The sequence below is a fragment of the Pseudorca crassidens genome, chromosome 16 (assembly GCF_039906515.1).
Source record: "Pseudorca crassidens isolate mPseCra1 chromosome 16, mPseCra1.hap1, whole genome shotgun sequence".
Lineage (NCBI taxonomy): Eukaryota > Metazoa > Chordata > Mammalia > Artiodactyla > Delphinidae > Pseudorca > Pseudorca crassidens.
The window spans coordinates 8,141,759-8,167,492 of record NC_090311.1 but is presented as its reverse complement, the minus strand read 5'-3'; the positions used below and the strand labels follow the sequence as shown (position 1 = coordinate 8,167,492).

At 49.1% G+C, this 25,734-nt stretch overlaps 1 protein-coding gene across 9 annotated transcripts in view; it reads right to left on the bottom strand.

The window, feature by feature from the left end:
- The window catches only part of CHST15 (carbohydrate sulfotransferase 15), a 99,789-nt gene that overhangs the window by 68,255 nt on the left and 5,800 nt on the right, over positions 1 to 25,734 (bottom strand). The window lies entirely within an intron of this gene.

Sequence of the window (25,734 nt, the reverse complement as noted above, 5' to 3'; positions counted from 1 at the left end):
GCTTTGTGACCACCTAGAGGGGTGGGATAGGGACGGTGGGAGGGAGACGCAAGAGGAAGGGGATATGGGGATATATGTATATGTATAGCTGATTCAGTTTGTTATATAGCAGAAACTAACACAACAATGCAAAGCAATTATAGTCCAATAAAGATGTTAAAAAAAAAAAGAAAGCTAAAGAAAAGAAAATGGGCTGGGCCAAGCTCCCCAGGACACGAGTTCCCATCTCTGAACCTCAGTTTCCTCATCTGTTGAAAATGGGTGCACTCTTGCCTCTCTCTGCAGATCAGGTGGCACAAGGGGTGACAATGAGGCTGCAGGGCTATACGAGGCAAGGTGTCATGGCACGGAAGGGGTGTATGCAAACTGCCAAATGGGAAGTTACATCCAAGCCCCACTTTATCCCCTCACTTCTCAAGTTATCTCTGCATTAATATCCCCCCCACCGGATATACTATAATGCTTGACTGTTGTAAAAATAAATCCAGTTCCCATTGAACTAAGAATGACATGCCTGGGAGTGAGTCCAGGAGGGACATCTCCCTTGCCCTCTCTGCCACAGCCATGGAAATCCTGGAGCCGACCACAGAATTCCCCAGAGTGGGCATCCATGTCTATAAACATGCACATTCCAAAAGAGTACCAAGGGACAACACGCAAAAAGGACAGTGGGACCCTAGACGACAATTTCTCATGACTGTTTGCTAAGGCCAGACGAGCCTCTAAATCTTTTGACACAGGATCCTGCTTCACACGGCCACACAGGGTGGGAATGGGCACGTTGCCCCCATGGAAAGAGAAACGTGGTGGTAGGGACCAAAGATGAAAGTCCATACCCCAGAAGTATGTGAACACACACACACACACACACACACCCCCCTGCCCATCTGGTTGCTGTGTGCCCTTGTACAGACCACATTACACTTCTGTGCCTCAGTTTGCTCATCTGTCTAATGGAGACAATGTGGTGCTACCTACCGCCAGGGAGCTGTGCGGATCAAACGGGATGGCCCGTGCAAAATGCCTCTACAGTGCTGCCAACACCAACCCCCAACTCTAAACTCCATAAACAGCAACCAACCACCACCACCTCCCCCATTTCTCTTCCTTCTGTCCCTCCCATCTCTGCAGACAGGATCTCAGCCCCGCAGTACGGACTCTCACCCGGGGTACAAAGACCCAGCCAAGGCTGGATGCAAAATAGGAAGAAGGAAAGTTGCAAAGGCTGTGTGTCAGCAACGTCTGATCGAGACTGACTGAAATAGGCCCTGTTCTGCAGTGACACGGCGACAAACACGCTGGTCCCACCAGGACACCCAGAGCCAAGAACTAGATTTGGGATGCAAGGAAAGACCCAGAGAAAAAAATAATTTAAAAAATGGTTGTTTTAGCCAATATTTTATAACTATAAATGGAACATAACCTTTTAAAAAAAGTAAATGGCAACCAAAATATATGCAGTCATACCAGTTAAAATAATTGCAAAATAAAACTCCTTAGTATTCAATAAATAAATCATTTAAAATGGTAGTTTCAAACTCTCCTTCTAATAACTTCCTTGACACTTAGAAAAGAGACCCAGTTTCTGATAACCCCACTCAAATCTGAAATCCAGATTCCCAACCTCTGTAAAATAAATAGATCAAGTAAGTATTTATTTACAGACATATCACCCAAGACGCTAAACACAGATCAGTCTGTCGAAAAGGAGTTCTTTTCTCTTCTCCATTAAGTAGAGGCGTTCAAAGTGTTTGGTGGGGTATGATTTCTTTCAAAAAACATCTCTCCAAGTTTTGATACTTGAAGCTGGAGAGGTGGACATTCAATAAACATTATAACAAAGGCATGCTCTCCAAGAATAACCATGTTTCCCTGGAGTCCGCTAAGATGCTGCTTCAACAGAGCCCTCCACAGCTGCCCTGCTGATGGAGAGGACTAGCCTCCTTCTGCAACGAGGTAAAGCAGAGTGGGGACAGGAGAGCAAGCAATACTCGGTGTAAAAGCAGACAGCTGGGCTGCACGAGCTGCCCTGCGAACTCAGTGCTACGTAAACAAGTAACCTCTTGGAATTAACCCCGGAAGAGCGGAATCTTTTCCAGAAAGATCTGGAAAGCGTTCAGGCCTCATTCCAAAGGTTGGGACTTGTTTGCAGAGAGCAGACTTCTTCCTGGGCTAAAAAAGTCTCAAATTTTTAAAAACGGCCAAAAAAAAATCCCCGTAGCTGATTTTCTGTCAAGAACTGCTCTGGTTGGTTCAGATAAATATTTGGCCAAAGCACATAGATGTCCAGACCTAGAGTCAGCTCAGAGTCGATAAGAACTTCTCCCGACACAATCCGAGTGCCCACGTGACGACATGCCCATCCTTCCCGGGCCCAGCAGAGGCCATGGAGCCGCCAAACGAGCACTGGACATGGTGTCCACGGGGACAGATGGCGAGCAGAGCAGAAACACGCCTGACTCGATGGCTCTTACACCACAAGGTCCTGAAACAGCTGCCCGACTAGGTGACCTTGGGCCGGCCGCCTCACCTGCAGGCCACCTAAACTCCGAGCCCCAGTCAGCTGCCTCGCTGTGAACGGGGACATTCACCACCCAAGGAAAGAAGTGGGACTGGGCCCCGCACGGGTGCTCCCTCTGCTCCTCCGGCTATTGTTATCCCACCGCCTCTGTTTCTGTCTGTCTCCATCTGCATCCCCCAGCCTCCCTGGATGGCCACCATCACCACCAACACTGGTCTGCTTGACCTATGAACTCCCGCTCCCCGTTCCGATGTCAGTCAAGCTCCCCCCTCCCCAGCCCCCAGACCAAGTCAGCCCCTGCCCTCAACCGCCAAACCCCTTCTACTTCTCATCTTCTTGTGTGCTTACTGGGCTGATATCTGCCTTGACCACAGGGCTATAAGCTCCATGAAGGCAAGAGTGTCTCTTCTGTTGACTTTAATAAATATTTCCTAAAAAAGGAAATTAGAAAGGCAGGCAGGAAACAGGTAACACTTACACAAATATAGCACAGTCATAAACAGAGAATTCCCAATGATGGGAAGGGGGGGCGGTCATGTTCAAAATAGGACTTTAAATTCTGCAGGTTTTTGAAGTCTGCCTCTCTAGAATTAGTCCCTATGGCACTGAAAACCCATTTCCTGGTATCTCTCGAGCCTGCAGCTGGCACTGGTTTCCATGGTGGGACTGTCTGGTGGGCTGGCCCCGGGCTCTGACACCCACAGAGCTGCCTCCACCCGCCCCCGGTTCTGCTAGAGCAGAATCAAGGGCCTCCAAGGGCCCGGGACTGGATCTCACTCCCCCAAACCACAAGTGTACCTCCCTGCCTTTCTAAATTAGCTTTCATCCACAAGAAAACATCAAAATGCTATGTCTTAGCAAATTACATGATTCTTATCTGTGGCAGGATGTTTTGTGTTTTTTCCTTTTTTTTTTTTTTTCCACTTTGTTTTGTTTTTACTCATTTTCAGTTCTTACAACCCCTTCGGGCAAATTTCTGAACGCGCTCAGTCTACCCAGCTTCTCAGCACATGCCACAAAACCCCAGGACTGAGCTCAGAACAAAAGGAAAAAAAAAAAAAAATTCCCTCCTCCTTTTGGATCATTTTCATTCCTTTCCTGTAAAGGAAATCTGGAAATGTTTCAAAAACATCAAGTACTCAGAATCGACTAAAAATCCAAATTACCTTTCTCCCTTCTTTTTTCCTTCTCTTTTTCTTTTTTTTTTTTTTGTCTCCTCAGGTACTTTCCCCCATCTATATTTAAAAGAGATAAAAATACCAATTACTATGTAATTAAATGAGTTCTTCATTAACTTGAAGGATTTGCTGGTTTTTATGGGTGGGAGAAACCAGATTTTTAGGTTAAAATAATTATTCATGGCATTACAGAGTTCCAGGGCTGGAAAAGTTTAAGTGTCAACCAGTTCTGTTCCAGCAGGTTAGGACGGATGCTTCCGGAGCCTCTTTAGTGAACCCTCAATAGGTCTGTCACTGCTTCTGCCTCTGTTTCCAGCCCTCACCCACTCTTCCTCCTATGAAATTGGCTGCAAGAAACAAGTTTACGTTCTCACAAAGCAATCTGGGCTGACTTTTTTTTTCTGAATGTTCTTACCCTGGGATTATTTTCACTTTCTGATGACAAAACAGTTTATAACATTGCTGGACCGTCTTTGGTTAACTCAGTCCTTCTGAGGTTTTCACACCCTTTTTTGCAGTTGTAAAACCTTGAGCAGAAATGAATGATTATGAACAGACTCCAAAGATGCTTTTCCCTATGCATGGCCAGTAGCATTCACTTTACAATGGAAAGGAGATGGAGGCATTTCAACTTGAGGAGGAGGGGGCACCCCTACCTGGACTGCCAATCACCTCCCTCCCAGAGGGGTGGGTCGACAAAGTGGCAGCCCCTTCTCAGGGCTGCCGCTCCCGGGTCCCCTTCTGGTCCCCTCACAGCTTTCTGGGACCAGGCAGGGCCTTTTGGTGACAGCAGGATTGTGTGAGCACGTACCAGGGGTTCAACCTCCTCTTGCCCCATTCATCCCCACTCTCACTCAGATCTGACCCAAAAGGTGGCTTGTAGCCAGAGCAGAGGAGCTGTCTGCACATCCCAGAGTAACTGGCTGGGCTTCTCAAAGCATCAGTGGGTATGCAGACCCCACTCCCTAGTGATGTGACAACAGCACCCCACACGTCACGTTCCGCACTTATTCCGGGGATACAATCATTTGTCAGGACTCTTGCAAGCAGCATTCTTGAAGTCTCTTTAAAATTCTCTTTGGGGATCTCAAAGAAGAAATTAGGGAAAAAATGTCAAAGGTAGCGTGAAGCTCTTAGATATTTATCTTCTTTGGATATTTCTGGCCGGTAATTTACATTCACATCATTCAGTGAAACCACTGGCATCTTCAGACTTGTCCTGACCCATCTGTTCAGTCATCAGTGCTGGGCCTTGAGGAGGGATGAAAGAAAGGGCAGAGTTCCCTCCTGCCCTCTTAAGACCTGCAATCCAGTTAGGCATAGAAGCCACCAGAACAGAACCTCAGAACCAAAGCCAGGCCCCTGAGAGATCATCTTTTTAAAAGTCTTCATTTCCCAGGTAAGGAAAGGTCAGGGAACCTGCCCCAGATCAAGCTGACTTTTAACAAACAGGGCATTTGCAGGAGATTATATGTTGGGCAATTAAACTTATAACTGGAAGCCTAATTCATCAACTACTTTGGGCAAACAAAGCTAGAAATATAAGGTAATATCGTTTCCCCAAGTAGAGCTGGGTTTTCAAATTTCATAAAAGGTTGTGTCCAAACATGTAAAATGAAAATGACGTATGGAGGCAATTATCCAGTTACTTAACATCAAAACTCCCAGAACCTTTGCCTCAATTAGTGAAATAACTGAGGCCAAAAAATGAGCATATGGCTAATTCCAGGAATAGCTGCCTCCAGACCTCACCTTCCCTGGGGGTCAGAGGCAGAGCCCAGGCGGTGGTGGAGGCTAGTTGCCACTCGTGAGCAGTTCCTGGGGAGCAGGCTGGTGGCTACGAGCACGGGGGGCATCCAGGTGGCCAGGGTCCTCATCCCGGCTCCACGGCCTGACCCCAAGCACACTCCAGTTCCCCATCTGATAAAACAGGATGATGATGATAATGTCTAGCCTAACAGAACTGTGGGAAGGGCTGCGATGATGCATGGAAAGCGCTGAGCAGGAAGCCTGGTACCCCGTAGGTGCTCACTATTATTCCTATTACCACCTGCTTTGAGGGTCTGTGTTTAGTGAACATGTCGGTATGTCTTTGGTCTGGTCTGTGTCACACAGTTGCATGTTTCATGCTGGCCTCTTCTAGAATGCCAGCTCGCTGAAAGGTATCAGAAACGAGTTACTTTGTTGTCTGTTGCAACAACTGATCCTTCATATTCTAATCTAGAAAAAGAAGATCAAAGCACATACATTTTAATGTCTGCTAAGCCCGTTGAAAAAGAATTGCTTCGCTTTTACTAAAAATTCTGCTTTCATATCACCTGCCTTGATAGCCTTACTCTTAAATACAAAAAAAAAAAAAAATCAGAAAGAGAAAACAGTTATTCTTTTAAAAAGACCTTATCTTGTGAATAACTGCAAAGCATTCGCAAGAAACATAAATTCCATTTAATAAGAAACATAAATTCAATTCCATTCTAATAAGAAACATAAATTCAAACAATAAAAACAGGATCGTTTTTATTTTAAATGTTAGGTCTGATGGTATTTGGGGCCCCAAGCCCACAAGGATGGCAGAGCAAGGAGATAAGGCAAGCTAGGAAGAAAGTGTCTGAGCAGGTCTGAGCGCGTCCCTCTCTGGGCTGAGCCGCGGGCAGATGTGAGTAGACACGACCAGTCAGGGTGGGGACTCTGCCTCTCAGTGGTGAGAAGATGTCCCTTGTCCCTGCATCCAGCTCAGCATCGTGCCCCACAGGCCCCTCCCATGGAGGCAGTGAGTTTGAAATTCGGGCTCCCCGGGGCGAAGGTGCAAACTCCCCAAACCAACACTTCACTTGCTTCCCCACGTCCCATGGTACTCCTACATACATGGAGAACTGGGTTCAACCGAATCCTGCAAGTTTAGCTCTAGCACAAATCAAGGCCACACAAACCATAAATACAGCCAAGAAATGCAACAGTCTTGTGAAGTTCAAGTTCATCCCTGCAGTCTTCAGACACCATCTGTGGTGCAGAGGGTGTGACCTTGCAGGAGTCACGAGGGCTGGTCCTCGGGAGTTGGGCGGGGGAGTCTCTGGCAAGCTGAAGGGTGCCCCACCTCACACTGTGATGGAAGGAGAAACGCAAACAAGCAGGGTGCAGGACCTGCGGCGGGGGGGGGGGGGGGGGGGGGAGGGGGGCGGGGCTGAGAGGGCGGGGGAGTCGGGTATTTCCCCAGAGACCAACAGGACCGCACGACTCATGAGTTTACGGCTTCAGGTTGTAGAAATTTGAGTCACTGCCTTTGAACACGTGAGGCAGAGCAGAGGACCAATACACCAAGACCAGCGTCCTGGCACGAGCTCCCACCAAGGGACACCTGAGCACAGAGGCCAGCCTGAGGCCCTCCCCAGCCCACCAGCTCATCCCTGCCTAACCAGACCCCATCCTCCCCGCTGAGGGGCACAGATTTCTCTCTCCCGGTCTTGACTTTGACATTTCCTGTTTCCCTAGGGTCTGATCAACCAGGATTTATGCATGAGGTCGCATTAAGTGTGGGCTATAACAATTATGAAGAAGTCACCCCAAGATGGGCGTTCCCCGCATCTAAGCTCCAGCTGTACCCCCGTCAGCCGTTGGACTCTGGCCACGTGGCCCCACCTGTTTCCGGGGACCACATGAAAATACTGGTGTCACCCAGGGTGCTGTCAGAGCAAATGGCAGACCACGGTGGAGGGAGGGCTTGCTAGAAAGGAGAGGTCTGTACAGACAGGGAGAGTTCTCTTTTCTCTGCATAAAAGTTATGGTGTCAACCAATAAACAGTTTTTAAAAGAGAAGACCCTGCACTTGGAGTTTTAGACTAAACACAAGGTAGATTCAAAGTTCCTAACCACCTCCACATCCCGCGCCCATCCACTGAGGTACACTCCAATCCCCTGACCCCTTTTCTTTTTTTGTTGCGGTACGCGGGCCTCTCACTGCTGTAGGCTCTCCTGTTGCGGAGCACAGGCTCCGGACGCGCAGGCCCAGCGGCCGTGGCTCATGGGCCCAGCCGCTCCGCGGCATGTGGGATCTTCCCGGACCGGGGCACGAACCCGTGTCCCCTACATCGGCAGGTGGACTCTCAACCACTGAGCCACCAGGGAAGCCCCCCCTAAAGACCGTATTTGACCCTCAGATGAAGACAGTACGGTCCAAGTTAACCCAGTCAACAAAGTTCATTCAACCCCTACTATGTGCCGGGCCCCAGTGCAGAGCCAGGGACACGGCAGTGAACTGAACAAGGCCATGCCCAGCGGAGCCTGCAGGCCAGTGGTAGAAGCATCTGGAATCCCACAAAGAAGACAAATGTCAGATGGGCTGAGTGCCAGGGGTGAATACGAGCTGCTGACAGAATAATGTGCTCATCTCCGCATCACCACCCGCCACACTTCCACGGGACTCCCTCCGGGAACTCCCACTGTCCCCCAGAAATGGGGGTGGGGCGAGGAGGGAGGCAGAAATGAAATCGGATTCACTTTCTGGACCACATTTCTGTAGCTTAGAGTTTGGAGGGGCTCTCCATCCCGCTGGAGTAGAGATTTAGGTTAAATTTAATTTAAAAGTCAAGGCAAACTTCTCAGCTTGGCTGGTGGCTGGTCGTGGCCCATCCAGCGTGACGGCATTGCAGGTGGGCTCATTCATGCGCTAAGACTTTCTTCCTAGTCAGAAGCATCAGAGCAGATGCTCACTTCTAAAGGCACCACCAGAGAGAAGTGGCAGGAAGGACAGAGCCCCCGGACAGCTCCCCCTCTTGCTGGACAAGGCACCCTTGAGGCCAGGGGTGTAATCAACCCGAAACCCCACACCCAGATGAGCGAAACAGTGGGGGGACAGGAGGGGTGTCGCTCATCTTCCCCTGTTCCCTGGCCCTCTGGCTCGAATCCCAGGAGGGAAGGGGAGAATGCCCAGAGCAGCGGTGCCCAAGAAAGAGAACATGAGCCTCACACCCAAGTGTAAAGGTTCCATATGAAGTTCATTTCCATATACTTTATTCAACCCAATATATCCAAAATATTATCATTTCAACGTGTATACAGTATAACAGTTATTAATGATGTAGTTTACATTATTTTTTAACATCTTTATTGCAGTATAATTGCTTTACGATGGTGTGTTAGTTTCTGCTGTGTAACAAAGTGAATCAGCTATACATATACCTATATCCCCGTATCTCCTCCCTCTTGCGTCTCCCTCCCACCCTCCCTATCCCACCTCTCTAGGTGGACACAAAGCACCGAGCTGATGTCCCTGTGCTATGCAGCTTACATTATTTTTTTTCATGCTAAGTCTTCAAAATGCAGTGTGTACTTTCTTTTTTTATTTATCTATCTGTTTATTTATTTATTTATTTTTGGCTGTGTTGGGTCTTCGTTGCTGCACACGGGCTTTCTCTAGTTGCAGCGAGCGAGGGTTACTCTTTGTCGCGGTGTGCAGGCTTCTCACTGTGGTGGCTTCAGTAGTTGTGGCATGCCGGCTCAGTAGTTGGGGCTTGTGGGCTCTAGAGCACAGGCTCGGTAGTTGTGGCGCACGGGCTTAGTTGCTCCGCGGCATGTGGGAACTTCCCGGACCAGGGCTTGAACCCGTGTCCCCTGCATTGACAGGTGGATTCTTAACCACTGTGCCACCAGGGAAGTCCTGTACTTTCTCCTTATAGCACATCTCAACTTGGATGCTAAATTTTCATTGGAAGTACTTGATCTGTATACAGATTTTATAAAATTTACAGTTGAAAATGGAGAGGTACATGCCCAAGATGCTCCAAACATTCTTAAAAGTCTTCCAATAACTGAACTGCGTATATGTTTTTAAATTTAAATTAACTAAAAGTAAATGCAATTCAAAATTTCGGTTCCTCGGTGGAATCGAAACTAGTCACATTTCAAGTGCCCACTGGCCACATGTGGCTCATGTTACCAGCCCAGGCAGCATGGATACGGAGTATCTCCACTGTCCCAGAAATTTCTACTGCTCAGGACAGGGAGCTTCTTGAGGGTGAGGTCTGTTTCTTACTTCCTTCATTCCTCTCCTTACCTGGCCTCCCAACAAAAGGCACTGGGAAATCGCTATTTCCCAAAATTGATGTAAGACTCCTAGGGTACTAGATAAAACACAGCTTCTGCAAGAGGGAGGAGACATGGGGATAAATGTATATGTACAGCTGGTTCACTTTGTTATAAAGCAGAAACTAACACACCATCGTAAAGCAATTATACTCCAATAAAGATGTTTAAAAAAAACCAAAACAACACAGCTTCTACCCCTGCCCCAGATCTTCAGAATCTACTGCAGGCAGGGGGAGGTAGATGGGCAATCACCCCAGGTGACTTTTAAGCCTCAAGCCAATGGCCACAGATTTTCCTTCTTTCCAATACTCCCTTATCCAGCCACGGCCACTGTGTGAGTCGGGAATCTGATGGAGCCAGGGCAGCCCATACACCTTGGAACTCAGCCAGGGCTGGCCCTGCACTCAGGGACAGAGTCTTTTCTCCTTGAGTTTCCTGTGCGTATCAGGGACACCAACATGCCTGTGCCCATAGCTCTTGTCCACACACAGGGACGCTCAGGAAATGTCAGCTGCCTCTTCTCACTGCTCTGGAGCCCCAGTCAGCCTGAACATCAGCCTTGGGGGAAGGAAAAGCTCTTTCCCCACCTTGAACGTGGGGTGGGAAAATCTGGCCGGTCAGGCTACACGAAAGGAGGGAGTGTGCAGAACCAGTTGGTTCTGGGACTGGATTGATTTGCAAATAAAATCTTTCTGAGTGCTGGTAGCCCCTTCCCCCTTCCCCTGCTCCAGGAGGGAGGAACCCCAGGCCAGCCACTTTCATCTCAAAGATCAGCCTGGAGGCTCCACTTCAATGCAAGCAGACACCCCAAAGGGCAGTGACTAAATGCTGGATTCTGGGCTCTTCCCAGACACCAACAAATCCCCATTCCCACGTTCAGGCACAAAGACTGGCTCCAAGTGAAACAGGACCATGGGGTGCAGAACCCCAGGAGGGACGGACATCTCTCTGGGGCATTGTAGGGATTCTCTACCCAGTTCCCAGTTTATCCATTCAATGCAAACCTGAGGAATAATCAGCAGTTATCCCCCGGGGTTTTTCGGAGCGGGGAGCAGGGGGTAAACGGGAGTCAGTCTCACGGCATGTTTTTTCCAGGCTCTTACTTCATCTTTCAGGAGACTCACATACTGCTGGTGGGAATCGTATCTGATACAACAGCTTGGAAAACTAGCCACATCTACTGACGCCGAGCACACTGATTCCCAAAGACCAGCAATTCTGCTCCTAGGTATGTGCCCAACAGAAACGATCCCAACGCTGATCAAAGGCAGGTACTAGAGTTAGGGTGCTCAGAGCCCCCGCTGTAAGGCCACACTAAAGCCACACGCAATACCAGGAAAGAATCTCACAAACGTAGTACTGAGTGCAAGAAACTGGACACAAAAGAGAACATTCCACATTGTTCCGTTTATATAAAGTACAAAGAACAGGCGAAACCAGCAGAGGCCGTGGGGATCAGGAAGGTGATCTACCCCGACTGGGGGCTTCTGGGGTGCTGTTGACACACTTGACCAAGGTGCCGGTTGCACAGGTGGGTTCTGTTTATGCAAATGCACCGAGCTGTAAGCATTTGGTAGGTGCTCTCTAATTAGGTCTGTTACACACCATGGGGGGAAAACGTTCATAAAGAAAAGAGAGTTAGAATGGGCGGTGGTAGGTTTCTGCCCCAATAAGAAGCCAAGAAAGAAGCAAAGGGCACGCAGGCAAGTTGACACGGGCGTGAAGGCGCCCACATGCGTGCAATCCAGCTCTCTGGCCTTGCAAAGGGCAACGTCCTCCCATCAGATTGACCCCCTTTTCCTTTCAGAGGCACCAAACCAAAGTCACCTCCGCTCATAGCCACTCAGGGCTGATTTTATGACCCAGCTCACAGTCCAGAGGATAATGACCTCCAGTTCCCAGGTTCGAAGGGTTTCCAGGGTCTTAAAGGGCTCCATCCAGGGTGGACTTGGCAAGGAGGCCGACAAACCCCGGTCCTTCCGGGCCACGTCACGTGGCCAGCTCAGCTGGGCAGCCACCTGCAGGCCGGGCACACCCCGGCAGGCGTGAGGTCTAAAGTGCGGGCTTAAAAGGGCAGTCTCTCATGTATTCTTTTTGCCACTTTCCATAGAGGACTTTCTGGGGCAGAAGCTGCTAGATCAACAGCAAACCCAAGCTTTCCTGCTGGGCCCCCAGGGAAGGGAACTCGCTCTTTGAGCCTGGGGAGGGTTGGAATCAATCTAGTGCCCAGGAACCAGAAGCCCACCACATTCTCAACTTTTTTTTTTTTTAGCTGCACTGCGCGGCTGTGGGATCTTAGTTCCCTGACCAGGGATCAAACCCATGCCCCGTGCAGTGGAAGCATGGAGCCCTAACACTGGACAGCCAGGGAAGTCCCCACATTCTGAACCTTGAAGAGGAAGAAGCCCAGGTCCTGGCACCTCCCTGGGATGCATGTGCCTCGAGCTCACCACGACCACCCCTGTCACTCACCCAACATCACAGACTCTGCCCCTCCAGGAGGCCTTCTAGAACCTTCCTTCCCTCCCCTCTGGGCTCAGAGCTTCCTTGGTGCCCCACTCTCCTCCAAGTTTCCTCCATCATTCTCTGGAACTCTCTGACGCCTCCCTGGTCACGCTGGCTCAATGCACCAACAGGCACGCTCACATATCACCCCTGCCCCCCCTCGTCTCCCCCTGGCACCCATCACAGTTGAAATTAAATAATCATTTGACTCAGTTTTTGTACCTCGTCCACCCAATAGAACCCAAGCTCCATGAGGGCAGGGACCGGGCATGTCTTAGCCACCACCGGCTCCCAGCAGCCGATGTTTATTTCCTTGTCTGTGTCCATCTGTGTGTTAAGGCTCAGAGTGGGGACACCAAGGCATTCCCAACACTTGGCTGTCCATCCCTCTTATTTCTCCCTCTCCTTGACATCTCCTGTAGAAAGAGTGATGTGCAGCCGTGGGGCAAGCCCTAGAATCAAATCTCAGCCCAGCCACTGCCAGCTGGTTGACCCTGGGCAAGTTACCAAACCTCTCTGAGCTCTATCTACCCCTCAGGGCTGGAGGGGAGACTGACTTGGGTTAATCACTGACCACAGTGTCTCAAACATGATAGTACTGTTTTCTTGTATCTTTACAGTTTCCTTCCATTTGAGGACATTGTCCAAGAAGGCCAACTCGCAGGCCAGAACAGGGATCCAGCACCTGATTCATTCATTCATTAACAGGTTCCACTCAGTGCAGCTGGCCTAGGCACGGGACACAGTGGGTGGAAACCGCAGACAAGATCCCAGCCGCTTCGGTGTTTGTGAGGTTTTGCAGAGGGGAGAGGTTGTTCGCACATTCATCTTTTCATGTTTCTCTCTCTCTCTCTCTCTTTTGGTTTATGCAACAAGATTTTTTCCCCAATAGCTTAATTTAAACCCAACATATTATTTAAGTTATCTAAGACTCCCGCACCAGGTAATAAAAATATTATAGGTTTTTTTCCTATTATTTTTCTTTTCAAAATAAAAACAATGATTTCAGATGTCTTCACAGGGAAAATGAATAAAACCAGCTTTCGTCTGCACACCAAGGCACTATAACTTGTCATTTCCTGAGTAAGTGAAGTGCTGGCTGGGTGTAGCCTTGAAAGGGAGGACCTGATTCCGGACACCCAGGTACCACAGACAGTCTTGGGCTCAGCAAGGGCAGCTGTGGCCTCCAGAACCACTGGATTCCTGACCAGCAGTCTCTCCCCAGCCAGGAGATGTATAAAAGACGGTTTCTTTCTTTCTTCAAGCATCACAGCCCCATTCAGACCCATCAGCTTGAGACAATGAAAGGAGAGCACAGCATCCCGGCTCCCTTTGATCTCACACCCCCGGAGACCTCTGTACAAACTGAGAACAAAAGGCGGGGAATCCAGTGGCAGTCCCCAGTAACTCCCCCCGAGACGTGCCTCTGAAGAGCTTTCCTTAGGAATTCTGAGCAGAGCAACCCCCAAGCTCCTCCCCCAATAAAAAATAACTTTAATCCTCATTCAAGATCACCGGTTCCAATTTAAAACCTGCAAGTCCCGGCTCTCCTCTGCTGGAACCTCCCGTCTCTTTGGCAGGCAGCCCTGGATGCCACTTTCCGCTTCTCCACCGGCTTCTAAGTGGAAAGAGGCACCCGCTGAGCCTGTGCAAGTCCCAGCTCCACACGCGGGAGAGAACAAAGACTTAACACAAAGAAGAACTGGGCCTTCCAAGCCCTGCAGCCACTTGCTCCAGAGGAGGGATGCTTCAGGCGCTGGAGTCTGCTTCCTCGCCAAGATGCGCTGTCCGCCCCCTCCCACCCCCGACTTTGCACACTGGCTCTCTCTCCAGGGTTGGGAAAGGTCGAGGGTGACCTACAGTGGTCCTGAGATCCTGGACCTCTCCAGAGGCCTTCCACTCAGCTGGGAGGGCAGAGACCAAGCAGTGGACACCAGAGATGAAAGCCAAGATGGGATGGAGCTGGCCCTCTAGGGACCGAGGCACAGGGTTACAGAGACACACGTTAACCATTGCGAGGTACTGGATTTTGTCAGCCTTTAATATTCTGTAGTGAAAAATCACTGGCTTTATACACACACACACACACACACGCACACACACAAAATCTAGAAGGGTTTTGTACTCTTCTCCAAGCTGAGCTGTCAGACAGTAGGAATTTTGGTCCTTGTACCTGTCCATGCTGAAGAGTCCAAAGGTGGATTTTTCCAGATTCCTGATGCATGGAACCTGAGAAAGCCACATAAAATCCCACCAGCAGACCAGGACAACCCCTCCACGAACCGATTCAGCTCAGCAAGTCTCTCCTAAGCACGTACAGGGGTCAAGAACCCTGCCAGAGCCCACAGAGCACACCTAGGTGACATGGCCACAGCCCTGTCCTCCTGATGCTTACAATCTACTGTTCACACAAGTTGCTACAGGTCAAGGTGGTCTAGGATGAGCATGATACAAGATGCCCAGGGACAGCTCCAAGGGCTGCAACCCATGCAGTAACACAGGGCCCGGTGCCCACAAGGGCCCCACACTTTGTTTAATGCTCTACTGTCCCCATTTTGAAGTTCTTAATAATTTTTTCATAAGGGGCTTACATTTTCATGTTGTACTAAGGCCTGCAAATTATAGAGCCAGTTCTGGAGATACCGAAAGAGTAATACAGTCAGGATTAAACGGAGAGAGAAATCACATCCAGAGAGCTTCTCTTATTCCTGGTACATGTAACAGCTAAAGTACAAATGAATACTTGGAAATGGCATTATACCCTCGGTTTACTCCCATCATTGGTTTAAGTAGAGACCTTTCCAGGGTCACTGCAGAATCAGAATCTTCCATACTATACCAAGAGGAAAGTTAGCAAAATCAGTTTCCATGAGCCTGTTTATCATAACTCTGGTCTACAACAGCATCTTTTCTAATGCAGCTCGGCCTGACGATTTTAAAACTATGGGGACCTTTAATTTATCAAGCTAATGTGATTACAAAGCCATCCCAGAGTCTAGCCATCTCAGAGGCACTCAAGTGGAGGCCCCGCCTGTGAAATTTATGACCTGAAGCTTACGCTCTTCCAGTCCCTTTAAATGGGAAAATCTTTACCTTAGTTGAGGGATGAACTCATTCCACAATCTGAAAAAAAAAAAAATTAAGCCCTTCTACAAGTGCTCTGCTCTGTTAGTTTTTACAACTCGTCCGCAGACAACGAGGTTTAAATACCATTTACCAACAAGCTTCATTTTAACCTTCCTTTGCGGAGGATGCAAAATCAATTATGTATCTGCTGATTACGTCCTCGCATCACGTTCTGGTGGCATCTCACGATTAATGCAGTCCATGAGGCTGGCCGTAAGCAGCTTCACACAACACCTTCTGGTTATTACAAGCATCACTCTGACCCAGAGCTGAATGTAGGGGGTTCAGACACAGCATAATGCATGGGGATTTTGCATCTTTAAGAAATCAGTTTGTAGATGGTTTAATTAAAATACACCAGAGCATAATTCAATTGGAATTGAGGTTCCCATCAAACCAAATTAGGCAGCAGAAATCTTTCCAACCTTAAAAGTTCCTACAAGGGACAGGGTAGAAATTTCACTCAGCTATTTGGAGTGTTTCTTCCTCTACTGATATAACTGTTTTCACCAGTAAAACCAACTGCACTCAAAGACAGAAGGGACATGACATCTTCTCAGCCAAGCCCCTCGTGTTGCAGGTGAGAAAAGAGGCTCAGAGAAGTCAAGTAAGCAGCCCCAGGACACAGAGCAGTCAGTGAGAACTGGGACCAGAGATGCAGTGGCCTGAAAAAATGAGGGCAGGGCTTCCCTGGTGGCGCAGTGGTTGAGAGTCCGCCTGCCGATGCAGGGGACGCAGGTTCGTGCCCCGGTCCGGGAAGATCCCACGTACCACGGAGCGGCTGGGCCCATGAGCCATGGCCGCTGAGCCTGCGCGTCCGCAGCCTGTGCTCCGCAACGGGAGAGGCCGCAACAGTGAGAGGCCCGCGTACCGCAAAAAAAAAAAAAAAAAAAAGAAAGAAAGAAATAAAATAACTTCTGCTCTCAAACCCTAAGTGACAGGACAAGGAGGATGGCGGTTTTCTTTGCTTCTCACCAGCCCTGCTTTTTGAAACTGCAGCAGCCGTGGGCCAGCCGGCAGAGAACAAGGGTTCTTCACCCAGAGATGAGACAGTGAGAAAGCGAAGCTGTAAAGGAAAATTCGGGGGATGCAGAACAGAAAACAACGGGCATCAACCCAAGGGTGCTATGAACCAAGTCCTCTGACCAGCTCTCCCAAGCCCACCTGATCCCATCCCACCAACTGATCCCCTCCTCGGAACTTGGCATTGGCTGTTCCCTCTGCCTGGGATGCGCTTCCCGAGCTGCAGACGGTGGTGCCTTCTCGTCATTCAAGAATCAGCTTAGATGTCACCTTTTCGGAAAGGCCTTCTCCGATCACCCAGACAGTCACTTCCCATCCCATAGCACTTATTATTGCCTGTTCTCTGATATTCGTGAACTCATCCGTGAGAATATACACTCTGTGAGTGCAGGGACCCTGTCCGTCTAATTACTGCTGGATTCCCAGCTCCTAGGACAGCATTGGGCACACGGTAGGTCCTCAAATCACTGGAGGGTGGCTCTTAAAGGGGGTGCAGGGCTTCCCTGGTGGCGCAGTGGTTGGGAGTGCGCCTGCCGATGCAGGGGACGTGGGTTCGTGCCCCGGTCCGGGAAGATCCCACGTGCCGCGGAGCAGCTGGGTCCGTGAGCCATGGCAGCTGGGCCTGCGCATCCGGAGCCTGTGCTCTGCAATGAGAGAGGCCACAACAGAGGCCCGCATACCGCAAAAAAAAAAAAGGGGGGGCTGCAGAGCCTGAGTCAGAAGAGTTGAAGATGAAGGGTCAGGCTCTCAAATGGTCTTCGTTAACGAAGTTGAAGGATCAGGGGCAAGTCATTTCACCCCCCAGGTCTCGGTTTCTCCAGCTGTAAAAGGGGGGTAAGCAGGACAGGAAAACAACCCAGACGACCGGTAAGACCCTTGCCGTTTCCGCACTGTGGGTCGAGGTCTTCAATCAATCAATGTATTCTTGCCTTTCCTCCTTTCATCCATTTGTCCATCCATCCAATCATTCTTTCCCATGGGCTGGGTCCTGGGGATATAACCTTGAGTGAGACACACCTCCTATCCTAAAGGGACAAATACCTTCTAGTGGCAGAGAGGGAAAGGAGGTAATTCCTGCACTGACCAGCTAAGGGCCAAGGAGACTCCTGGGTCTCTGGCTGGGCCATTCATGCAGAGAAGGAAACCAGAGCTAAAATCCCACAGATGCTGCAGTGATGGAACATCTATATTAGTTACATCCAGGGAATCTGATCAAGGAACCCAAAGAGAGTCACAGTTGAGGACAGATTGAGGACAGAAGAGGATCACTCCTGAGATTTCTGCAGATTACCTGTCCCCCATCTTTGCCATGGAAGGACTGGAAATCCTCCTCAGGGGAACAATTACAATCACTGCTACATTCCATCTTATTAACTAAAGAGCTTAACACACGCACCCACGTACGAACATGAGCACATGTGAGCACACGTGAGCACACATGCACACAGAGATGCCCTGGGCCAACCCCTGAAGAACTCATGGAGGACTGGAGTATATGCATATTTCTTTCAAAACGCCCCACAGGAGTTCTGATGTGGCACCTGGATTTAGAGTCAACGAGCCTCCTGCAAAGTTTCCTTCTGATCACAGTTGTAGAGGTCAATGATAACAGCGTGAAATGTATCCAGGAGGATCTTAGCAGGTGAACTTTCCTAAGCATCGAGAACATTGCAGTCACAAAACAAAAGCTAGGCGCTTCCCTGGTGGCGCAGTGGTTGAGAATCTGCCTGCTAATGCAGGGGACACGGGTTCGAGCCCTGGTCTGGGAAGATCCCACATGCCGCGGAGCAACTGGGCCCGTGAGCCACAAGTACTGAGCCTGCGCGTCTGGAGCCTGTGCTCCCCAACAAGAGAGGCCGCGATAGTGAGAGGCCCGTGCACGGCGATGAAGAGTGGCCCCCGCTTGCCACAACTAGAGATAGCCCTTGCACAGAAACGAAGACCCAACACAGCAAAAATAAAATAAATAAATAATAAACTCCTACCCCCAACAGCTTCTTTAGGAAAAAAAAAGCTAGTCTGGGTGGGGCAGGGTGTGATGAACTGGGCAATTGGGATTGACATGTATACACTGATGTGTATAAAACTGATGACTAATAAGGACCTGCCATAACAAAAAATAAATAATATAAAATTCCAAAAAAAAAAAGAGACAACCAAAAGCTAGAGCTAGCTGAATGATAAGGTTCAGACAACAGACTGTTGATTGTTGGGGGGTAGGGAAGGCTGAGGGGAGGGGAAATGAGTGAAGGTGGTCAAAAGGTACAAACTTCCAGTTATAAGATAAATAAGTTCTGGGGAATCTAATTTACAGCATGGTGACTATAGTTAACAATACTGTATTGTTTGTTTTGTTTGTTTGTTTTTTTGCGGTATGCGGGCCTCTCACTGTTGTGGCCTCTCTCGTCATGGAGCACAGGCTCCGGACGCGCAGGCTCAGCGGCCATGGCTCAGGGGCCCAGCCACTCCGCGGCTTGTGGGATCTTCCCGGACCGGGGCACGAACCCACGTCCCCTGCATCGTCAGGCAGACTCTCAACCACTGCGCCACCAGGGAAGCCCTGTATTGTGTTTTTGAAAGTTGCTGAGAGTAAATCTTAAAAGTTCTCATCACAAGAAAAAAAATTGCAACTACGTGAGGTGATGGATGTCAGCTAAACCTATTGTGGTGATCATTTTGCAATATAAACATGTATCAAATCATTATGTTGTACACTTTAATACAATGTTATATGTCAATTATATCTCAATAAAACTAGGAAAAAACAAAAAAACTAAAGCTAGTCTGGGGATTCAGCTCAACACCCCGGGACGCACCCCCAGCCCTTGCAACACACCCACCCGGGAAAGCTGCCTGCAGGTCCCGCACATTTCCTTCCTTGCTGTGGCCCAGCCTAACTCTTTCAAAAACAACTTCATAATGTACCCTGGAGTAACAACCACAGCCCCTTGTTTATGGGCTTGGCCAGATCAGATAAAATTTCATTCTCTGAATTGGTTCCTAATTTAATTACTCTCCGGATAAGCGCTGGCCTCCCGTAGCTGCAGGGGAGGGACTCAGAAGGCACTGGCGCCAGGAGCCACGAGCTGCAGTTCTCGTTTGGCAGCTGGTGGAGGATGAGTTGTTCTGGGGCCTTTGCAGATCAAAGGGGATTAGAATAGTGGGCTTGGGCCAGGCGGTCACCGTCTGTCCACCCAACCAGCCTGTGTTTATTGTCCCCAGCCAATCAAGAGGGTGACCTGCGGTTTTACTAAGCGCTCAGGGAAAACGTTCAGGGTAACTGGACTGACTCTGAAAACCCAGATTCAGCCCTGACTCTGTGTGGCCTCTCTGGGCTTCGGTTTCCCCATCTACAAAATGGGGCTGGACTATGTTTCCCTGAAGCCCTTTCCAAGCTCTAAAATCCAGACAATTCAGGTGGGGATCAGTACCTCATCTGAGAATCAAGCCTTCTCTAGGGCCAGGGAAAAAGCATATAAAAAAGTAAATGAGGGCTTCCCTGGTGGTGCAGTGGTTGGGAGTCCACCTGCCGATGCAGGGGGACACGGGTTCGTGCCCCGGTCCGGGAGGATCCCGCATGCCGCAGAGCGGCTGGGCCCGTGAGCCATGGCCACTGAGCCTGTGTGTCCGGAGCCTGTGCTCTGCAACGGGAGAGGCCACAGCAGTGAGAGGCCCGTGTACCACAAAAAAAAAAAAAAAAAAAAAAAGTAAATGAATCTTATTATTAAAAGCAAGTAAAAATACCTCATAAATTTTAATTCTAGAAATGGAAACATGTCCACACAAAAACTCATAAATGAATGTTTATAGCAGCACTATTCATAAGGGCCAACAGGTGGAGAACACCCAAATGTCTATCAACAGATGAATGGATAAATAAAATGTGGTCTATTCATACAATGGAATATTATTTGGCCATAAAAAGGAATGAAGTACTGATATAAGCTACCATATGGATGAACCATAAAACATTATGTTAAGCGAAAGAAACGAGACCCACACAAAAAACATATTATATGATTTCATTCACCTGAAGTCCAGAATAGAGAAATCAATAGAGATAGAAAATAGATTCCTGGTTGCTTAAGGCTGGAGGGTGGGGGGTGAATGGAGAGAGAGAGGGCTGATAGCTAATAGGTACATGGTTTCTTTTTGATACAATGAAGTGTTCTAAAATTACATGTGGTTCTGGTTGCACATGTCTGTGAACATACTAAAAACTACAGAATTGTATACTTTAAATGGGTGAATTTTATGTTATGTGAACTACACCTCGTTAAAGCTGTTTTATAAAAAGGACAGGTTGAATGGGCAAAAAAGTCTGTTGCATGATTTGGGAGATTGGGATTGACATATATACACTAATATGTATAAAATAGATAACTAATAAGAATCTGCTGTATAAAAAAATAAAATTCACATTAAAAATACCAGATGAGAACTTCGTAAAATAAATATATATACACACAAATACATGCACGCGCACACACACACACACACACGTCTCCCTAAACAATCCTGTACCTTCATAACTGATCCAAAGGTACATAAACCCACACACACACAGAAAAAAAGAAACTGCTGACTTAAATGTGGGCAGACCTGCATTTTCCTATTGATTTGTTTCAGTTTTAACAGTCAAAAGCAAATTTATTTTCTACCATCTAAATGGCAACTGAGGTTTCATCTACTTTCCAATACATCACTTTTATTCTCTGAGCCAGATTGTGAACAATGCAAAAGGTCCATGGATTCTCAGCTGTCGACCCACAGGCAAAAGATTTTTTTTTTTCCTGGAAACTATTTCCAATAAAGAGGCCACATTTGTTAAGCTCACTCTTCCCTTTTGTACATCTTTCCATATCTAATTTCTCACAGAAACTGCTACAGAGCAGGTATGAACAGCTTTTCAAAGCTAGGGCAGCACAGATATCAGGCTGATCCCACTTGCATTAATCGGAGCCTTCTTTCATCCTCTCGTTTACTGCCGCTGATAACTTTCTTAGCCAAGTTCAATATGTCCTAAAAGCAGCTGTTTCCTCTGACTTTCAAAACAGTGCGCTTGGATTATTGGCCTGAAATGGGGTTGGATGGGGCCTTCCTGGAACTATTATCTTTATAGAGAATTGTGACAGAATAAGGGACGGTCCCATCAGTGAAGGTCAGGCTACGGATGACCAAAGAGAAGGCAATCGTGAGCTTCCCACGGTTCAAGAACACCCAGCTACACAGGAAGATGGTCCTCCCGAAGGACTCACCATTTCTAAGCCCAGATGGTGTTTCTTTCAGACAAGAAATACTGATGGGTCAAAGTAAGAGACAAAGAGGGGAAGTTTAGTGCTTAATGCTGGATGGTACACAGGCAGCGTGGGCCTACAACTCAGCTCTCCACACCCCTCCCCTCAGACCACCACCCTGCTTTACTTCCTCCCCTGGGTGGGGTTCAGCATCCTGGGACCCCAAGCAGAAAGATGCTTGAAACTCCTATAGCCAGGACACCATCCCCTTTGCAAGACAGAGAAGGAGTCCTGCTACCTCAAAACTGAGTCCCAGTCCTAAGGCAACAGTGTCCAGTGGGAGAGGAGGTGTTGGTCCCACCAGAGAGAAGGGCCCTGGGCTGGCTGGGATGCCAGACAAAGGAGGTCCTGGTAGCAGCCAAACAGAGGCCAGAGTTGGGGTTCCCGGCCCTGCCAAGACCCCCCCTGGGTCCCCACTCATTTGTCCTTCACCCTGTGATGATAGGGAGGATTCCAGGCAGGGGATGAGCCTGGATTCAGGGCTGGCTTATGGACTAGGTTGGCCCTCTCCAACAGACCAGACATCCCCCCACTCTGTATTTGTTGAGACTCTGGAGAGAGGCTTTCCATCGAGGGCTGCCAACAGAGAGTTTGGAGAATAAACCCACCCAACACACACACACACACACACACACACACACACACACACACTCTCTCTCTCTCTCTCTCTCTCTCTCTCTCTCTCTCTCTCTCTCTCTCTCTCTCTCTCTCTCTGCCAGGAGCACAGGCCCTGGCCCAGCCCGACTGCAGCCCCCAATCTCTCATTCCAAAGAAGAGGGCGGAGACCAAATAAGCGGTGATATCCTGCCTCCAGCAAATGTCTGACAAATCTGCACTTTTCTTCATGGAAAATTAAAAAGCTAAACTGCCCCAAGAATCTGATGGAGGATGACAGCCTCCAGGGGCCCTCAGAGTTCATCCTTGAACCAGAAACGAGATGGCGGAAAGAACACCAATCCCCGCATTCTTCTCACATCTTCCTACGGCAACAGCAATTCTGAAATCAGGCGTCTGGTTACATGACCCAGAGATGAGCCAGCTGCGGCCAACTCCCACCTGGATGTCTAGGAGACTGAGGACGGAGAAGCCGGCCGGTCCCACGGGACCTGGGCCAAAACTTCGCCCTGCCCTGGGGTGGTTGCAACTTAACAGCGTGATCATAAGTGTCTGTCGGGAAACCCAACTACTTGGCCCAATTCCCTGGGGCAACTCCGCTTTCTTGTAATCCTGGAGATCCCTTCTGTGCACAAAGCAAATACGGTTCTGTGTGTACATGTGGAAGACTTTACATAAACAGGTTCTTGAATCAGAGGCAGTAACCCTCTGTAGACCAATAGTCTGATTTTTGGTTTGGAAATTATGGTCCCTATAAATACATGCCGGGACATACTTTATATTTTTAATGCGAATATTTACATTCCAAACAAAGGAGCATGGAACTTAAAGACAAGCTATTTATACTGGCCATAAGAAACACTAACGGCCTCAACATTTCTTTCCTGAGTAAATGGCTCCTGACTTCTATTCCTGAAATACCAACCAAAATTCCATAACGTTTATCCCCAAGACTCTCAAGACACAAAAAACTGGGCTCACTACCTTTTAATAGCCCAAAACTCTAGTGTCAGGAAATCCAAGGTTATTACATTAGGCTCTTGACTCCTGCAGAAATTTAGCGACAAGCATTAACTCTCCTGCACCATATGCTGCCGAATTGGGGATACTTTTCTGTCTCCTGGATGCACACCCAGAGGCCCACGTGAAATCCATCACAGCCCTTCCTCCAGGACTAGCTGGCTTTTGAGCATTCATTCAACTCTCGCGACTGAGTGGGCCCCCAGACAGCCTCATCACCCTTGAGGGGCTTGCTGGGCATGGGTGAGTGGACCACACACCCAGGAAAACTAGAAAGAACGTGGTATAAAGTAGGTTGAGTTCAATAGCGTAGAATTGCAGACACTCAGAGGAGGACGGTAACACCTGGATGGGAGGATATGGAGAGATGGTAAGAATTACTGGCAAAGCTTCCCGAAGGTGGTGATGGGACGGGGGGCCGGGGGCTGATGAAGGTTCAGGCCATGCAAAGAGGAGGCTGGATCCACAGTTCCCCCCTGGGATGAACCGGGAGGGAGAACCAAGAGGAGGCAGAAAAGGCTCTCCCACTCAGGCTACCAGGCTGTCAGCCAGCCAGTGGCTCCGGGGGCACCCCCGTCCCTTGTAAATTACATGTGTGTCACAAAGGCTAATCATTATCTCAATCTGGCTAATCACTGCCATGCTCTACAGATAACAAGGCCTGGTTAACAGGCTCACTTCCTAATCTCAGTGTCCCCCTCAATATCCTTATCAACTGCATATCTAATGCTGCCCTTATCAATTTATGCCTAATAGGTACCACGTGCCAGCCCCAAACCCCTGCCCCCTGCCCCCGTGGGTCAGGCCCGGGGCTAAGTACTTATTATTTGCTGTGTGTGGAGGTGGGGTGGGGGATGGGGGGGTATCGTCTTGCCCACTCCTGATGTTTCTTCCTCGTGGAGACAGCGCCACCTGTGTACCACCACCTGTGTCTACACCTGGTGGTGTCCATCCACCCCCATCCCAGGAGTGTGCAAGGAGGACCTAGACACAGGTAGCCTGGCCTTGCCTCTTCCCACACAGAGTAGGCACTGCCCCCTGCTGGCTACCCTGTGGAGGAAGGGGGCCGGCCCAGGGAGAGGCTGCCGCTTTCCCACTGGACCTGTGACTCAGGGGAGGTCAGCCGGCCTAACTGCCCACTTCTCACTTGAGGATTGCGATGCCCACGTGCCCACCGGTTCAATCACATTCTACTATGTCTACTTCAGCCGGGAACAAACATTGCATTTTTACCTCCACCTATCTTTCTCCTCCCCTCTCTCTCTGTAAGTTCAGAACTTGGCCAGGAAAGAGGGGCTCAGTTTGGGGAGCTCCCTTGAACCCTAACTTGTACTACTGGTACTCAAACTACACTACAAGGACAAGGAAGAGATTATTAACCCCACTTTACAGGTGAGGAAACCGAGGCACAAGGAGATTAAACCACTTGCCCAGGGTCATGATCAAACGCAGGTCAACGGGGTGCCCAGGCTCACCCCACCACCTCCAAGGGCCTATACAGGATTCAACACCCAGGCTAAAAGAACATCTCCATGATGGGCACCAAACATTTGGTTGATTGGAAAATGAAGGTGCTGGCCGAGCTTACTTCATCCAGCCCGAGTCAGTTAACGTGTGTCACGAAGGGCAGACAGAGCTGCCCAGACCCCTTTCAACAAGGGGTGAGAAAATAACACACCTTCACAGACCTCTCAGACTCTGAAATGCACCTTCTAACATCACAGCAAATGTGCCACGGGCCCCGGCCCTGGGGGCAGCTCCCTACAAGGGCACAGCAGAGCGGGACAGAACTTCCCCCCAAGATCCAGGGCTGCCCCGAGAGGGACAGAATTGCCAACTCTCATGTTCTTTCCCCCTCAGAGGCCACTCCACTATGTTTTTGACCACAGGGAGCAAAAAGGGCCAGCAAACACATACTCCATTTCAAGAGAAGACGTGAAACCACCAGGTTCCCGCATATCACTAGAAAAAACAATTGCGCCTGCCTTGTAATCTAATTATTTGCCCATGCTGGGGTATTTTCCAGGCACCTGGGTAACTAGGCTTCCTGTTTCAATATTTTTATCACAAACACGATTCTGGAAAGTGTCCAGGTTTCCATTATAATGATACTCTCTGCTTTTGAGGATCCACCAGCCTCACTTTCTTCAGAGACCTGAAAGGCCTGGACCAGGACAAACTCTAGAAATGTAGCATAGGTGTCAGGGAGAGCCTGCCCCGGCAAAAAGGCCCCCCCCCCACACCTACTCAGGACTCTCTGACGCTTACAGTGGTGCTCAAGATGTAACATTCAAAAGCCAGCCCCCCCAGCACATTTCCTGGTCTGCCCTGGGCTTAAGCGCATCTCATGGGAGCACAGCCAAACTGA